This window comes from Notamacropus eugenii, chromosome 2, assembly GCF_028372415.1.
Source record: "Notamacropus eugenii isolate mMacEug1 chromosome 2, mMacEug1.pri_v2, whole genome shotgun sequence".
NCBI classification, from domain to species: Eukaryota; Metazoa; Chordata; class Mammalia; order Diprotodontia; family Macropodidae; genus Notamacropus; species Notamacropus eugenii.
In genome coordinates, this window is record NC_092873.1 from 243090698 (window position 1) to 243103957 (window position 13260).

At 38.2% G+C, this 13260-nt stretch overlaps 1 protein-coding gene across 1 annotated transcript in view; it reads left to right on the forward strand.

Moving 5' to 3' along the window:
- Window positions 1–13260, forward strand: part of MTHFD1L (methylenetetrahydrofolate dehydrogenase (NADP+ dependent) 1 like) — a 211194-nt gene that overhangs the window by 180678 nt on the left and 17256 nt on the right. The window lies entirely within an intron of this gene.

Consider the following 13260-nt stretch of genomic DNA (forward strand, 5'->3'; position numbering starts at 1 on the left):
TGAGTTGATCCTCAAGCATGCCCACATAAAAAAAACATGTAATATTGGTGTTGAGAATTTTCTGGGTAATACTAAATGTATTGCTAGACTCCAAGTAATTAAATAAAATGTAAATCATGTTAATGAAGCTGTTCAGATACATTTTGATTTCCCTTCCATCTCTACATACTACAGAAGATATGTTTTCTTTCCCTGGTGCTCTATGGAAAATTGCATGGAGATTCTGAGCATCCACATTAAGCAGTTTGGAGGAGCTCAAGCCAAGGGCTTATCAGTGACAGATCCTTTGGAATTTTCTATAACGTTTTCTTTTCTGCTCATTTGTAGGATGATTAATGATGTCACCAAGTCTTTCAATCCTAGGGCATGTCCTCAGTTCTATAAGCAGTCTGCCATGGACAGACTCCTTCTTGAACTTCCTCCATCCAAAGGTTCGGTTACAGCAACCATATGCTTTCCTATTGACCCTCTGACCTTGGTTCATTTTCTGAGCTCTTTTAGATTTCTAGTGTCTCCTGCTTTCCCAGGAGACAGAGTAGAGAAAGCTAATCCTAATTATTCTATAACCCAGCTACATTTGTCTTCATCAGACTTTCTCAGTCTTGTCTTTGGAGTCACATGTACTTTTCAAAATACGAATAATAATTTAACCTAAGAGAAGTGAACTCTAGTGGGTACTATGTAAGAACCAGAAACTCATTAAATTAGATATGCAGATCAGATTCTTATGTCCTCAGAACATTCTGAAAATACCAGCTAGGAAATTTTTCCCACACTCCCAATTATCAGCAACGATTTTAGTCTGCATCATCACTAGCCTTGAAAAGGGCACCACTCCTTGCGCATAGACTGATTTATTGTAACTTAAATATGTTTTCTTTCACTGTGGGTGGTGATTATTTAAATTTTATTTTTTTATTATGAATGTGACAAATACCATAAGATGTAAGGATGCCCATACACAAAGAACAAAGAATGTTGTGTGTGAAACCATGAACCTGTAATGTACAGCTTTATTTTTTTAAGGCTATATTAAATTTGATATGATATACCAACACTGCCTTCTTGTCTGTGCCCCCTCTGAATATCCTTCTATTCCTTTTTGTGTATTTTTATAATATTTCATTAGTGCTATTTTTTCTTTTTTTGAATTACCATCACTACCTTCTCCCCCAGCTCTTCCTCCACAAACTAAAAGTCCTGCCTTGTATCAAATAAGTCCTTCACAAAATAAAAGGCCTCCCTTGTAACAAATAAGTATAGTCAAGCAAAAGTCGCACGTTGGTCATATCTGAAACTGAACATTTGATTGTGCACTACAAGTCTATCCCTTCTCTGCCAAAAGGTAAAGAGAGTATTTCATCATGATCAGTTCTTAAGCCTTTCAAAGTTGTTTTCCTTTGTCACAGTCATTGTAACAGTTAGGATTTTCCAGCTTCTGTTTACTTGATTTAGCATCGGTTCCCCTTTTCTTTATTGTGGCACAATAATATTTTGTCACATTAATATATAATTATTAAAGTGCTTAGTGCTGTGCCCAGCACATAATGTTATATAAATGTTAGCTATCATTATTATTAATTTGTTTGTCCATTCCAGTGGATGCACACCCACTTAATTTCCAGTTTTTAGCCACAGGCCTTTTTTTTATTATTTTGTTATAAACCTTAGAAGATTTCTTCCTTACAGCTTTCAGGCTTCACTAAAATGAAAAGTCTTCTATGCCCAAAAGCTTGAGTCTTAACCCTAGGCACATGAATACATTCTACACATATTTTTCAGTGGGCCATTTTGCTCTGCCCAGGATAACTTTTGTCGTGATTTTTTAAAATATTTTTTCCTATTATCAAGCATTTATTTTTTTTCTCCTACCCACTGGGGAGGTAAGAAAGGAAGAAGGAATCGCAATTTAACGTAAGCATAGCAAAAAGAATATAATGATATAATACGCAGAACAAATTTCCACATTGACCCCATCCAAATATGTGTTTCTCATTCTTCATATTAATCCATCGTCTTTCTGTCATGAGGTCAGCAGTGATCTTCATCAACCCTCTGAAGTTATGTTTAATTATTTTCTTTGATCAAAGTTCTTCAGTCTTTCACAATTGACTTGTTATTTAATTAAAATACCTTCCATCACTACCTCTAGAACCTATCATTCCCTAGGTTTAATCGCTCCCTCTACCAATAATGACAGCAGCGTCTTTATACTTTAGTGTTTTCTGGAGATGTCATGAGGAAACATTTCATAACCCTGAGGCCAGCCTGTTGCTGAACCCCTGTGAAGTTAGGTAGACTAGTCTTCAAGCAACAAACACCACTAGGCCCAGAACTGAACCCTTTCTGGCTTGTAATACTAAATTTGCAGTTCACTAATGTAGCCTTTAAGAACTAATGTAACACCCTCCTAGCCAATCTCCCATTTCCTGGTTTTTCTCTTTTCTAATCCATCTGTCACACAGTTGCCAAAATAATCTTCCTGAAGCACAAACGGGTCCAACCCTATCAAACTACTGTCATTCTTTTTCCAGAAACGTCAGTGGTCCATTACTTTCAGTAGACCAATTATTCTTGCATTAGAGCCTCCACAATCTGACTCTGAGCTGTCTTCCCAACCTTATTTCACATTACTTCCCTCATACATTTTATGCTCTAGATTTCTAGCTGTTCTCCAAACTTGAAATTGTTTGTGCATTCATTTTTGCCATCTGTCTGCCATGTCTGTAATATACTCCCTTCTCATCTCCCTTTTTTTGATGCTCAGCTCATGTGCTTCCCCTTCTGTGAAGCCTTCTCTAGCATCCCCCAATTCCAACTGAAAATGTTCCCTCCCTGCTTAATGATTTTCCAAACCATTTTGTTTAAATTTTTTCATTGCACTCTAGCCAGAAAGGTTATAACTTGGTTACAGTTTATCAGAATGATTAATAAGCCAGTTATTAAGGATAAGAGTCAGCACTTCAGCCAGATGCCCAACAGGTAATGTGTTAGGAATATCAGCTGCCAATGGTCATTATTATTCTGTTAATATTCAAACTGTAAACAGAATTGCTCCTTTTGCTTCCAAGTAGTATGTAGACCCAGTTGGAATAGCACACTGTCAACTTACTGAATTTCAATGACAGAGAGTACATATGTCCTTTGTTTAGTTTTTAGGTAGCCTTGATCACTGAAGGATAGGGGAAATCTGAGAGAGATCTTTTTTTAAAAAATAGTTGCATACATATATACATACATAAGTGAATAGATAGATTTAATATGATGATCCAACCATTTTGGGGTGGTTTTGTGGGGTAGGATGCAAAGTAATTGAGGTTAAGTGATTTACCTAGGGTCACACAGCTAAGTGTCAAATGTCTGAGGCCAGATTTGAACTCAGGTCTTCCTGACTCTAGGATCAGTGTTCTATCCACTGCTCTACCTAACAGCTTCTTAAGAGTTGAGAATGGACCAGTGATGAAGAGAAGTGATGCTCTCCAGGTACAGAATATGGCATGTGCACGTTGGGGAGTTTACAAACATTTGGTATAACATAACTGGTATGGGAATTTATTTAGCTTTATTATGCACATTTGTTTACAAGGGTTTGGTTTAAGTTTTGCTTTTTCAAAAAAAACGTGAGAGGAAGGAAAGAAAATAGATTTTTGGTAACTGAAAATAATAAAGCCTAAATTTTTTTATTTAAATTGACCATACATTGATCTTTAGTCTTTCTAGATAACAGCCACTCCTTGTGTGAGCAAAAAGAAAAATCGGTCATGTAAAGTACCAAAGCTGTTTTTAAAAACTATTTTATCCAAAAATGATTCTTTGTCTCTTGGTCAATTCCTAGATCATACAAAAGCATTGAAAATAATAAGCTTGGGGCAAGGCCTATGACTCCTTGTCACTGAGAGAATTTATTGATCAATGAACTAGGGTTCTGGATTTAAGAGCTATACTCAGCCTTTTGCTTTGAACTTGGCATCCATTCTTTCCTTGTAATAAAATATTTCTTAGCACCCTTAGGGGAAGTTTTGAATGAACACCTGCTCCAACTCCCTTTTTATTAAATTCTGTCTTTTGTGGTTGATACTTAGAAGCAAAGAGATATTCAGGGTCTTTCATGTATACAACTCATCGTTTATGTGTATTTCTTGTATGCTGAGGGGTCCCTGACTTTTACTAATAAGGAGCTACTTCTGATTTCTCCCAAGCCTAATCATGCCTTATGGGGGCAGGCAGAGAACTAGGGTGAGGAGTAAGGGTGGATAATGCAAATGAATGAGGGGGAAAGTGGATTGGCAGATCTACTGGTAGATCCCGGTCTGCTAACTGGGGGATAGTTTCTCTATCACAGCGCTGAAGCAGGTTCCTGATCACTTGTCTCAACTCCTCAAATAAAATCTACCCCTTCCAAATACTGTCTCCTGTCTTGGGTTCTTCTGGTTCTTCCCCTACCTGACTATTCTTTGGTCTCTTGAGTGACCTTCCTCTTCTGACAGGTCAGCTGGGTGGGCCAGCTCACTAGGATTGGGCCTTCTCCCTTTCCTCCTCACCTTTGATTCTTCTCACTCTCTGACCTCACATTTGCCAAGTTCTATTAATTCTACTTTTGCTCTCATTCACATTCATCCCCTCTTCTCTACTCACTTCACCTCACCTCATGTTCCTTCCTGGGACAGCCTTCTAACTGATCTCTCTCCAAGATATTCTTCACAAAACTGCCAAATAAATCTTCCTAGTGCACAGGTCTACCCATGTGATTCACCTGCTGAAAAACTTAAAGTTCAAGCTCAGTCCAGCATTTGAGGTCCCCTAATGTGGTTCCACCTTAGCTATCCAAGCTTATCTCACATTATTCTTCTTTATGCTATGTTCCAGCTGGACTGTACACGCTCTCATTTTCTCCTCACATTAGCTCAGTGTTAGCCTGTGTGAAATACACTTCCCTCCTCACTTCCTCCTTCAACCTTTTGAAATCCTTCTCTGCCTTCAGGGGTCCAGCTCAGGTACCACCCACCTTATGAAGTCTTTCATTATTATTCATAGGAATTCTCTCCCTTCTTAATTTGGCCAGAACACTTTGTCTCTACTTCTCTTTTACCCCTCTTTACTATGTATGATTCTTATCTGTTTATATTTCCTACCTTTCCAATTGGAGTATAAGCCCCTTCAGGGCAAGACTTGTGCCATTTATTATTTGCATCCTAGCACTTTGAATGTCTCACACAAGATAGATTCTTTATGAATCAAGTTGAATATTGGCATTTGAAAATAGTTCTGCTTGTGATTTTGACCCCTTTGATGGTTAGATGTTTGTAGTTCAGTTGTATGTGACTCTTCGTAGTCCCAGTTAGAGTTTTCTTGGCAAAGATCCTAGAATGGTTTGCCATTTCCTTCTCCAGCTTATTTGACAGATGAGAAACTGAGGCAAACAGAATTAAGTGACTTGCCCCAGGGTCACACAGCTAGTGTCTGAGAGGGTTCTCCTGACTGCAGGCCCAGTGCTCTATCATCTGTGCCCCCAGCTGCCCTGGATTATTAAATATACCTCATATTAAATTTGGTAGATTTGCCTCTTTACATATAAGCATCCTATTTACTTAAGGAACAATCAGAGATAGAACATTCATGGAGAGAAAAGAGGAATAGAGGTACAGTTGTGATCAAAATAAGATGCCTTCCTGACCTAGTACAGGAGTCATGGTTACCTGCCCCGATTCTTTCTGGGATATATTTTTTAAAATGAAAGGCATTGGCTTGGCTTCTGTGGGAAAATCGCTAACAGGCCACGGTCTCATCCTGCGTGAGCATGCTGCTGAATCGCCCTGATGCCTGGTTCACATGCTTGTTGGAGAATGCACCATCAAGGGAAATTTTCATTTACCAAGGTCAGTGAAAGGGCAGTGGAAGGAGACAAGTTGAACTTCAAATGGCTTCTTGCTGCTTGTATCACAGCATAGCAGTCAAGTTGTAAGCAGTAGATTTGCCAAGAAGAAAAGTTCAGAGAAAACTGGCTTGTTTTGATTAAGAAAAAGTGGAGCCTGGGGCTGTAACTTAAGAATCTTCTTTTGTGGTTAGGCCTGTAAACCAAACATAGCAGAAAATGTGTTTTTCCCTATTCTAATTCCCATAAGCTTAGAGGGGGAAGGGTGTCTTCCTATGTTTTATTTTCTTTGGGTTTTCTGTGGGTTGTTTTTGTTGTGTTTTTTTTTAAATGATAACAATCATCGTGTAAATCATTTTAACCACATTGGCAGGTGGGGAACTCTCCTTGACATTAGATTTATTTTGCATTTGAGGAAATAAATGAATGTGTTGCCCTTGTTGCCAGGTGAGGCAGTGGCACTTGCTTATATTTAACTATTTCTTTCTGTGCCATTGGACCATTAGTATCCACACGTAGTTTATTGTTTGTCCTTTCCCTTAAAACTAAACTCCATCTTTGTATTTACTCAACACAGCTTGCCAGTTTCCCTAGGTAGTTTTACTCCAAAGTCGGTATGGTACTGTATCATAGGAGGGAAGTCATGAATTTTGTGTATATGAGTCTGCTACCAATTTAGCAACCTTCCTTGATGTTTAAAATACTTGCTTCCATTTCTTAGGCAACAGTGACTCATCCAGAGTTCATAAGATTATAAATTTAAAGCTAGAAGAGATCTCAGAAGTCAACTAGGCCAAACCCCTATTTTACAGAAAAGGAAACTGATGGAGAGATTAAAGTGGCTTGCCTAAAGTCACCCAGCTAGTTAGTTGCAGAGCTGAGATTTCTTTAAAGGTTATTCCTTGTTTAGAGTAAAAGACTTTCCATTTGCATATTTGTGGAAATCAGAGGGAGGCATAAAGTTCCTGTCATGCAACAGGTGACAGGTTACCATCAGAAAAGATAGGTGAAGTGGGAGGGGCTAGGAAATAGGACATAGGTCAGATGGAAGGAATAGCATATTAGAATGGGAAACAAGATCCCGGTTCAAAATTAACCAAGCATAGCAGCCCAGACAACCAAGTTCTAGGATAACAACCAAGAGATCCATAGTTGTGGTGTCCTTACTTCCCTTTGTTGTCTTAACAAAATTCACTCTATTAGCAGGATATCAAAAGCTAAGTGTTTAATTTTTAGGGTTTACTTTGTTTTTAACATTCAGATTTAGCCTTAGGCTCCTTTAAACCAGAAAAATAAAATAAAAATACCAAAGATCTTAGCGACTGGCCCATCGCTTCCTGGCAAATAGAGGGAGAAGAAATTAGTGTTATATTTTATATTCTTGGGCTCAAAGATCATTGCAGATGGTGACTGCAACCATGAGCTTGCTCCTTAGAAGGAAAGCTATGGCAAATCCAGATAGCATACTAGAAAGCAGAAATATCTTCTTGCAGACAAAGGTCCACATGATCAAAGCTATGATTTTTCCAGTAGTAATATTTGGTTGTGAGAGTTGGACTTAGAGGAAAGCTGAGGGCCACAGAATCAATGCTTTCAAATTGTGATGCTGAAGATTTGAGAGTCCCAAGGAGATCAGATCAGTCAGTACTTAAAGAAATTAATTCAGACTACTCATTGGATGGACAAATGCTGAAGCTAAAACTTAAATACTTTGACAACAAATGAATAGGCAAGACTCATTAGAAAAGACCCTGATGTTGGAGATGATTGAAAACAAAAGGAGAAATGGCACAGGATGAGATGGACAGATAGTGTCATGAGAGCAATAAACATGAGTCTGGACAGACTTGGGGAGATAGGAGAGGACAGTTCGGCACGGTGTGCTATGGGCCAGGAGGGCACCAAGAGTCAGATGCCAGCGACCAACACTACTAATGTTGATCTAGTGCTTACTGTGGTTCCAAACCCTGTGCTAAGCACTTTGTAATTATCATCCCATTGGATCTTCACAACAGCTCCAGAAGGTAGATGCTGTTATCCCCATTTTACAGATGAGGAAATTGAGGTAGACAGAAGTTAAGTGACTTACCAAGGGTCAGAAGCATCTGAGGTCATATTTGAATTTAGTATTCCTGGCTCCAGATCCAGCACTCTGTGCACCATGGATGAAGAACGAGGGAACCTTGCACAACCCAGGGACAGTTCAGGCTCCCATGGTGCTGGATGCACATCCAGGTCTCATATTCCAAGGCAGGGTAATGGGAAGGGGGGAGAATTATGGTAAGAAGAGACAGAGTGAGATTCCTCTAGCTGGAAGACCCTCTTCCCATAAATTCTGAACAAGTAAGGAATTGTTTTCCTATGTTTTGTTTGGGTTTTCTGTGCTAATGATCATTCTAACTATATTGACAGGCAGGGGAATTGAAAACTAGAAACAAAAAGAGTGCCCATCCATTGAGAAATTGATGCAAAGATTATGGCTTATGAATTCAATTGAATATTTTGCTATAAGAAATTACAAGAGGATGATATCAGCAAAAGCTGAAAAGATTTGATTAAACTGAAGCAGACTAAAGTGAACAGGACCCGCAGAACACTTCCTACAATAAACAACCTTGTTACATGGATAATCTATATCAGGTTGCTGACCATCTCAGGGAAGAAGGGGAGAAAGATAGAATTTGAAACTCAAAACTTTAAATTAAAAAGATGTTAAAAATTGTTTTGCATGTAATTGAAGGAAAAATAAAATATTATTTAAAGAGTAATAATAACAGCAGCATTGTAAAGAAGAGCTTAAGAACGCTGATCAGTGCAGTGACTAACCAGTTTCTGAAAACTGTTGAGGAAGTATGTTACCCACCTCTTGATAGACTCAAGATACAGAAATGAAACATACATTTTCAGATATGGCCAGTATGGGGATTTATTTTGCCTAAATATTCATACATACATATGCTACAAGGGCAACTAGGTGATTCTGTAGATAGAGTGCCATGTGACCCTGGGCAAGTCCCTTAACCTTGTTTTCCTCAGTTTCCTCATCTATAAAGTGATCTGGAGAAGGAAATGGCAAACCACTCCAGTATCTTTGCCAAGGAAACCCCAGATGGAATCACAGAGAATTGGGCAACAATATATATTCCAAATACTTTTTTTTAAGGTGGTGGGAAGAAGTTGGGCAGGAGACACAGTCAGTAAGTATTAATCTCCTGCTTTGTGCCATGCCTTGTATATGGCAGGATAAATGGGAAATAATTATAAGAGGGAAGACACTAGAATTAAGAGAGGTTGAGAGATGGTTCTTGTAGTGAAAAGTTTACCATTAGCACCTCCAAAAAAAGGAGGATCATTGAAGCCTTTTTTTAAAATACACAAAAGAAAACAGAAGGAAACAAACAAGCAAGATAGCTGTGCAGTTTTCATGTTGAATTTATTAATACTTGGGGGAAAACAAGCTGTATATAATGGGGACTCAGTTTCATGTCTGATCTCTACTGTTCTGCTTTTAAGTATGGAAATGACTCATTTTTATTTAGTATTTTTTGTTCAGAATTTTAGAAGTTTAAAAAGGAAAAAAGCCTCTACAAGTAGAATGCTGAGTATTTCAAAGCAGGGAGTGCAAAGGTAAAAAGGAAGAATTAAATGTAAATTATGGGAGGGGAAAACTTTCAAGTAGAAGTGCAAGAACCCAAGTAAGGGCCATGCAAAGAGTTTCCTTTGCAATAAAACGAGTGGGATACAGGTATTATTATCTCTGTTTTTCATGGTAGGAAACTGATGCTAACTGGTCTATAATATGGGTTAAATACATTTAACATAGCAGTGCTCTCAGGTGTACACCGTGAACAAGTGAAATCATTGCTTTTCACATCATGAAGGATAACCCAAAAGGAGAATAATTCAACTCTTCTCTGCTTCATATATCTGAGTATGTTATTTAATGTTTGCCAAACGCTAACTGGGTGACCTGGGCAAGTCACATAACCCTGTTTGCCTCAGTTTCCTCATCTGTAAAATGAGCTGGAACAGAAAATGGCCAACCATTCCAGTATCTTTGCCAAGAGAACACCTGAGGTCACTACGAGTCAGGCATGACTGAAAACAAGGGAGCAACAACAAAATCTGCCAAACCAGATGGTGATGCTGATATCACAGTATACAAACTTGTCAAAACTGCAGCTGAGCTGATGGCTACATCATATCTGGGACCATTCTAAAAATAATCATTGCTTCCAGTCAGGCCATCCATGTGGAGTCTAAAGCTCTACAGTCCTCTTCTGCCCTTACCAACTCACTATCTGCAGTGAAGTGACTCTTCCAAACCATTTCCTCTTTTCTTTCCCCTTACTTCCAGCCCCCAGCACTTAATAACAGTTGACTCAGCCTTCTGTTTCACTGAGGTTCAGGCCACCCAACATGAGCTCCTTCAAGCTTCTCTTTTCCATTCCTGAAGGGTCCTCAGCATCATAACCAGGTCTCTTTTTTTTCCCTTTCTGATCACGGAAAACTGCGTTCCTCACTTTCAGTTATCGCACTAGCTATGTTCCCCACCTCCAATTTCATTGCCCTTTAACCCTATTTACTCCTTTCCATCTTACTAACAACGTGTTGTCATAAAAAGATCTGCCAGGATCCTTTTGCTCCATTCCTGAGCCACTTCCTTTTTTAAATACACATTTCCTTAAAGATGCCCCTTACACAACTTGTGTGCATGTGAATCGTCAATTGAGATATGCCACAGCCCACTTGCATCTACACTGTGTCTCTACATTGACCTTTTGTAAATTTGGCTCACTGGCAATAGGGATGTTCCAGAGTTTACAGCTTTATAGTTTCTCCAGGAGAATGTTTATAATTTTTTAAAAGGGGTTTTGTACCAAGAAGCATTTTTATCGGTTAAAGCCCTGTAGAGTTTCCCTAGTTCAGCTAAGTCTTTCTCGTCAATTATAAACCTAACTCATTATCCATTTACTGTGCTGTCCTAGATAAATGGAACTCAGTGGGCTTGTCATCCAATTGCATTTAGAATTGAAAAAATTTCATAGTTTATTGTGCAGCAGTTATTTTCTATGATAAAAACTTGCAAATTCAGAAACCATATTGATTTCAAATTTCCCTTTCCCTCATAAGCCAGCAAGCCCAAAATATAAGAGGCCAGTAGTATGACCAGGAAAATTATTTTGGCCATCACAGTGACATAATGAAGAAATATGGGATAGAACCTAATTATTTCAGACAGAAATTATTTTCTTTGACATGCAAGAAAAATTTATTAACACATAAAAGGGAATAGCATTTCCCCCTGGCCTAGTCAGAAATCCATCCATAACTCATCTAAGAGACTTGTTTCCTCAGTGTCTTTTAATTAGCCATGAATGGTGGAAAATTCTTTGTGATTGTAAGTAGGTAAATGGATTTACCACTGTATTTCAATGGAATTTGCTTAAGGGTTTACTAGAGACTCTATTGAAATACTCAGTAATTATGCATGGGATCTTTTAAAATTCTTATATCATGCCTTTCATAAGCCTTAATTCTCCAGTATAAAAATGAAGGGGTGAAATGTTTATAATTTCACATCTATGTAACTTGTGATCTTTATGCCTATTTTCAGTAACGAGTTTATATGAAGCATGAACTCCATAGCAAAAATGATTAGCTCATTAGCAGTGTCAGTTTAAGGGTTAGCATGTTATGCTGGCTCTTTGCCAACAAACTCTTTCATAACAAGTAAATTTTAGGGGGAAAAAATTAAAGTAAAAAATTCTAGTTATGGAGGTCAGAGGAAAGACATTCGTAGTTGTTACTGCATTATGTCGGCAGAATCTAAAAAAGTATTTACATTTTAGGGGGTGTAGATAAATGATCCATATCTTCTGACTCATATCCGAGAACAGCACGACTCTTGTTAAGAAACCCTGAGCAATCAGTTCTGTCAGAGTGTACCTTCTTGGAAATGTTTATTTTTTCATTGATAATTGTTATACTGTGCAGCCCCAAAGACATCAAGTTACCTTTGATATGACTCTGAACAGAAGATTTTCTTCTAGATGCTGAGAAACAAGATCTCCCTCAAGGCTTAATTTAAAAATAATGACAACTCAAGGCTAAAATGCTTTATCATGGCATGTAGTTGGCCCTGGGCTCCCAAACATGATACTATAACTTCTTGACATATATTTTCACAGTTTTTACAATAAAGTAGTTCAGTCCCTTTCCCTGTTACTTTGCTATCTGTGTTGTTACCAGATGGCAGCAGCGGCGTGGTTGTGTAGTTATGAAAGACGGACATCAGTTCCCCCAGAGGTTCAAGAGGTCTTAATAAGGTCATGGATTGAGCTCTGGAAAGTCTGAAAAGACTTTAAATCTCTGGGCCTCAATTTCTAAGGTCAGACAGATCATAGGTGGCGGAGTTAGATTTGAACCCTAGCTCCAAATTTCAGATCTATTTTCTTTCTCGCTTTATATAATATATATAAAAATACAGAACTGCTACAAATTGGTGAGTTGGCCAAGCAGAGAGAAAATATGCCCCAGTTTCCTTATTTGTAAAATGAGGCAGTTGGATTCAGTGACCTCTAAGTCCCCCTTCCAGTTGTGAGTCCTCTAACCCAAAAATAGATTGAACCTACTAACCCTATATAAACTTTAAACAAACATCAAAGAAGAAAATTCCTCCTCAAGAAAATTTTCCAAGATATCCAAACTCTTCACTTAAAACTTTCACTGCTTTTAGTCACTGTCTCACCACCCCATTTGCAGTGAAGCATATCTTCGTTCCTTGGCGTTTACAACTCCATGCCATCTTTCAAACATAAAGGATTTTTCTGTCTCATGATGATGTTCCCCCCCCTTAGTTTTTAGGAAGTTCATCCTAAATTCTCCGCTTCCACTTTTTGAATTAATTTATATATAGGGCTTTATTTACTTCATGAAAAGCCTCCTTAGATGGCTTCTCTCCTGGAAACCTCTTCTTTACGTGACCTAGTTACAGAGTTTAAAGTGAGGATATGCCACCACAAAAGACCAAGAAGTTAGCTGGGTTTAAAGTGATGCCCCCAATTCCTAAGCTTTTTCCTCCCTTCAGTCTACCATTTTGGACCACTGAGTAACAGTGGCCCACTCTTATTTCTAGTGAAATTGGAGCTAAAGTAGGATATTTAAGGATTGTAAGTAAATTTACTTCCAACTTAGTCATATTACCTTAAAGCAAGGAAAGAATAAAGAAGTATGCCTCAGACCACAAACTCAGAATCAGTATTCTGACGAACAATGTGGTGGGGGTTTTTTTAAGGAATCATTTCATCCAAGAATATTGAATAATATAAAGACATAAAAGAATAATTTTATGGCAGAGTGGATAGAGAACCAGCCCTAGAGTTAAG